Below are 6,000 nucleotides of genomic sequence, written 5' to 3'. Positions count from 1 at the left end.
TATAAATAACATCTTATTTCAAATAAGTCTACAAAATTATATAACTTTAAATAAATAAAATAAAATATATAGTTATACTATTCATAAAAATAAATATTGTAAAACATAAATACTTGGATTATTGTCATTAATTTGATGCATTTCATTAAATATATAACTTCCAAGCTCGCAGAATCACTCCAAACTCGCGATTCTATACGATCCTATCGATTTCACAATCAATTCTACCGAGTATACGCAGAAAAAGAGTTTACTTCCGAGTTAACTCGAAAGCCACGTCTGAGAACGTAAACTCGTACGAGTTAACTCGAGAATTTGATAACCATGCCTAGAAGTCATTTTTCTTAAAGAACGAGCACAACACTTTGTGCTTCATCTCTCGCGAGTAACCACCAAGATGGTGACACATCAGCCATTTTATTAAGTTTATTTAATGCAAAGAGACATTTTTCAACCAAAGACAATTATAACCAAACATCAAACATGCTAACTAGAAAACCCCTCAATACCTCACAAAAATCGAACAAGTGACCAAAATCACAACAAACTAAGCACTCAGAGGTTGACCTTAAAGACAAGGCATCCACAAGTTAACATCAAGTTTCAATATGGTCAAAGATAACCATCTATAGCATGGTTAAAGAATCAATCCACCTTTGAGCATAAGCCAACTACAACTTGTCAAAGAATTAATTATAGACACAACAAGTTCATTTCACTTTCTAATCAAACTTTTGAGTTTGGGAAGACTTGTACACCTACCCACCTTAACAAACATGTTAAAGAGCCAATTCAACAAAGCACAATTCAACAAAACACATTCAACATTATTGTCTTAATTGGATAATTAATATTGACAAAGATATTTGTTTATTCTATTATTATTATTATTATTATATATATATATATATATATATATATATATTAACAAAATAAATGGTCAAATATTGATTATAGCATATATTAATATCACAAGCATCATTTTATATCATACATCAACATAATATATGGTTAATCTAGTTAAATGGTATATTATTGTTATTTTATCACAAATAGGATAAGTTTGTATTAGTGGTATTCTTTAATACTCTCCATTTTATAATATATTTCATGAGTCTAGGAATATTATAAACATTCATGGTATTTTCCTAAAAAAATACAATATAATTTATATTTACTATTCTATTCTTATAAATCTTAAAATTCTTTTATATTTAATTTGAGTGTTGAATAGTCTATTATAATAGTCTTTTATAGATAGATTTTCTTTTATTCTAATTATAAAAAATATTTAAACCACCACTTAAATTTTATCATACGAAGGTTCATACTCTATATCCCTGAAAGATAAACTGAAACGGGTCATATTAATTTTTTACCACTTTCAAGCACATAAAAGTGTTTGGATTTCTCATCAATACCTATTACTTTAGACAGTATAATATCTTTTATTTTACAACTAAATTAATTAACAAAGATATTGATTTTACAGCTAAATTTTTCTATCTTGGAGAAGTTAATTAAAGGGACATAAATAACACATATCTTGATTTTTTTGTGCAGTGGTCCTTTCCTTTCCCTCATTTTCTATTTTGTTCAAATGCCTGACTTTTCTTCTTTCTTTCTTCACTGCCACTCTTTCATAGTTGACAGAGGAATTGATAATTAATGGACACTCTTTTGCATATTTTTCTTCACCCGCTCATGAAATTCAAATTCACTCCAAGATACTATTAATGTCTTTTATATATACAATTTTTTTAAAATTATTATTCACTTCAACTTTTTTTTATCTGAACATTCGTTGTTGCATACTTAGAGTTTATTTTTAAAATAATTTCATCTTAGTTCATCCTCATGTTTGTTATTGACTGATATTTATCCAAGAAAAATTCTTTTTGTCTGTTATCTTTTTTTTTCATAATAATATAATAAAATAAATTCATAGAAATGTAAAAGTATGAACATTTTTAATGGATTAAGTCTTCCATCACATCAAACTCCGTAATGAGCCAAGGAAAAAACAGCACAGAAAAAAAGGGAACACGCCATAGTTGTTAATGAGTAGAGGGAAATACTACACTTTTCACTTGAATAATCAACGCAGGCCCATTCTTTCTCACAACTCACTCTAATTAGAGACACTTTAGTCTTTCTTTTTACAATTTTTTTAAGCTCATTTTTAGTAGAATTATGTTGTTAAATAACTGTGTAATCTATTTTTTGTCTGTTAGTTTTCTCTTAGAATAAATTTAAAATAAAAATCATTTAACTATCTTGTGAAAACATGTTTTCTCAATTATTATTTTTAAACAAAATTTATATTTGAGATTTAGTTCCAAAAATCCAAATAGTGGGACATATATTTTAATTATGTTTAATTATTTAAATAGCGTGTTATCTAATTCACTGTACTTAATAAAGATAACAAAACTTTCGGTGGAGACCAGAACAATAGTATAAAAACTAAATTGAATTAGAAGAGGAAAATAAAAGGAAAAATTAAATTTCATACTGGGTACCCAAATAGTGTTATAAAGTTAGCAACCAAATAATTTTAATTCAATCTATTAATCACTTCACATATAGTGCTATAAAATAGGTTAGAATCCGTGAATTAATCTGACTCATTACGAGTTTGGATCGGGTTAAATTTAAAAAAATGTAAATTTTTTATATGAGCTAATTTTCAAACCAATCCACTAACTCATTCGAGTTGAACTTGTGATGAGTCACCAACCCATTTAATTTAATTTAATTAGTTATTACTTTGAGTTTCAATATTATTAATTAACATTATTTTTATTATATTGTAGATGAGATAAATAAAATGTTTCAAAAAAGTAAAATATTATGAATTTATTCATTCAATACTCTAATATTATAAATGGATAAGTAACACACAAATAATCAATATTAGAAATTATTTTTTTATTTTTTGTACTTTCTTTTAGATTATATTTGGATTGTATGATACTTTTTTATTTCAAATTGTTTCTGGAGTTCAACATGATTTTAGAGTTAAATTTATTAAAATTTCAATTACAAAAACTTTGTAATTATTTTTATTTAAAAAAATAAATTTGTAATTAAGTAAACTACAACTCCTTTAATTCATCACTTAGATCAGGAATTTTTTTAACTCCTTAATATGACTCACTAGAATAACTAACCCATCATTGTCAACAGGCCGGCTTATTCATTTTGAGAGCACTAATCCTATACCAATAAAAGCTTATTCATATCTCACAAGACTCTAAATTAGTAGCAACATCCTATTGTTGATTACTTCTGAATCCCACTAGATCTAGACAACCAATATGGCTATGCATACATTAAGGTCATTTTCCTGTGTCTGTGTCTGTTGTCTCCTCCTCCTAGCAATTTTTATGTCTGGAGTCAGTGCCGATAACAATGCACAAAAGTTCCATTACTTCTGTAATCATAATAACGATAGAGGAAACTACACAGCCAACAGCACCTATGAGACCAACCTCAACACTCTTTTGTCCACTCTCACTTCCAACACAGAAATCGAGTACGGTTTCTACAATCTCACAAAGGGCGAAAACACTGACCAAGTCTACGCCATTGGGCTGTGTAGAGGAGACGTTAAGCCATATGAATGCCGCAACTGCCTTGAACATTCCAGAGGCAATCTCAGTCAGCTTTGTCCAAATCGAAAGGAAGCAATTGGTTGGTACGAGGACGAGAAGTGCATGTTGCGCTACTCAAACCGCAAAATATTGGGTCTTATGGAAACTGGACCTGCGTATTTTATGTGGAATGTAATTGATGCACCGCAAGTGGAGGAGTTCAATAAAGTGGTAAACGACTTGCTTGATGGGTTGAGGAGCAAAGCTGCATCAGGAGACTCTCGTACCAAATATGCTACAGCAAATGCAACTGGACCAGATAACAAATTCATTTACGGGCTTGTGCAGTGCACGCCTGATTTGTCTGGACCCGACTGCGAAAATTGCTTGATTCAATCCATCAAAGAAATCACAAATTGTTGCCACGGTAAAATAGGAACTAGAATTGTTAGACCCAGTTGCACTCTGAGATATGAAACTTCCTCTCCCTTCTTTGGGGCTCAAGCATATACACCATCGCCATCACCATCACCATCACCATCACTGTCACCGTCGCTCTCGCCACCTCCTATGGTCACTACTAACACTTCCGCGGAAGGTAGCTTATTTCCATTTCTAATAAGAGTTTAATTAATGATGATTAATAGCGTAAAGTAATTATTATTTAATAACAAATCAGTGTTAACTTTTATTATTATAAAAATTAATTAACCGATGATAATGTAAATGTGTAGTTCTTATTTTAATTATATGATATCCCTTAGATGTATATTTCTAGTCACTGGATAATTGTGGTTTATTATGCAGATAAACGCGATGCGTCAGGAAGTAATTATGCAGATATAGTCTCGTCCATACTGTTGTTTTGTTGTTTGTTGTATCCTTTTCTGTTTTTGTTTGAGTGAGGAAGCCAGGAGAAGATGTTTTGAGAATAATTCTACTTGGCATATATAGCTTCTTCATCAGGAGAATCCTGTCCTAAATATGCTGCAGCAAGTTAGTTCAGTTGTAACTTTGGAGACAACTTTCCCCTTTGTGTGTGTAATTTTGTAGACTTCATTTTGATTAATTAAAGACTCAAAACTGTCAAATTAAGTTTCAGAATAATAAAGGAAAAAGTACAATTTGAATCTGATATGAAGAATAAAGAATTTACAAAATAAGAATAGATATATATTAACAATGAAGTTCATAAGCACGGACAACTCTTACGTAAGACTATAAGTAACAACTAACATTCCCCCGTCTAAAAAGAAAAAAAAAATTAGTTAACTGAAAGTAGTTCAAAACATTTTAACTAACTTATTAAGAGATAATTGATACGACCATCTCTATGTGCGCCATTAAATACTTTAGTTCAATAGACATTCTATTCTTTTAGAGTGTGTAAGCTATTCTTTTTTCTAACAGAGTTTAATATTTTTTTCTTAACTAAACTTAACCTTTTATCCAAAGTTTAATTTCTAAAATACAACTAAGCTATTTCTTTTAACTAAATTAACATATAATCAACTTCATCAAATAAGAAAAAATAATATTTTGGATGAATGAATTGTTAGGTAAACTTGAATGGAATAAAGTTAAGGGTACTTAATCTAATATGTTTAGTAGTTTTGTCAGTTTTAGAGTAAAATGATAAGAAATTTATTATATTGTAAGAGTCAAGAAAGTTATCAAAGCTCTCAAAGTTTGGTGTTAGAAATCGAGAATGCTAGCAAATATTGAAGTTTGGTTGAAAGCCTTTGTTATTTAATGAATACAAGGCCAGACTTACTATACAATGTTAGAATAGTAAGTTGAAATATGGAGGAGTCATGATACACACGTTGGAAAACCTTGAGATATGTCCAGGGAATTATGTCACTCAACCTAGGTCGAACAACTCCCACCTAGTAAGATACTTAGACAATGATTGCACAAAGATGGGCAACACAATGTTGACTGGTTCTCAAAAAGCAACCAATAATAACATTGTCTACGTGTAAAGCTGAGTATGTTACAACATTATGGATTGTGCAATATCACTTAGAAATCTTCTAAACAAATTAGAAAATATTTCAAGTAGATAACAAGTTAGCAACTTAGGTTACAAAGAACTCGGTCAACTATGAGAAGAACAATTACATTGATGTACATTTTATTTCATTTAAGAGCATGTCAAAGAAGACATTATAGAGACAGTGTAAATAGGAAGTCGTAAACCAGTTGTAGATATATTTACAAAGTTATGTTATTCAATAATTACAAAAAGCTAAGTGGAATAAATGATGGAAAAAATATTTAAGTTTACAATAAAGTTTTGTTAGATAAATTTAAATTAAATTAAATTAAATGAGTTGTTTTATGAATAGTTAATTTGTTTGAATATTTTGTCTCTGCTATACTGCAAGGGTTAAAAATTTAT

Source organism: Vigna angularis, chromosome 3 (genome assembly GCF_016808095.1).
Source record: "Vigna angularis cultivar LongXiaoDou No.4 chromosome 3, ASM1680809v1, whole genome shotgun sequence".
NCBI classification, from domain to species: domain Eukaryota; kingdom Viridiplantae; phylum Streptophyta; class Magnoliopsida; order Fabales; family Fabaceae; genus Vigna; species Vigna angularis.
The sequence above is the reverse complement of the archived record's forward strand: the minus strand, read 5'-3'. Positions refer to the sequence as shown.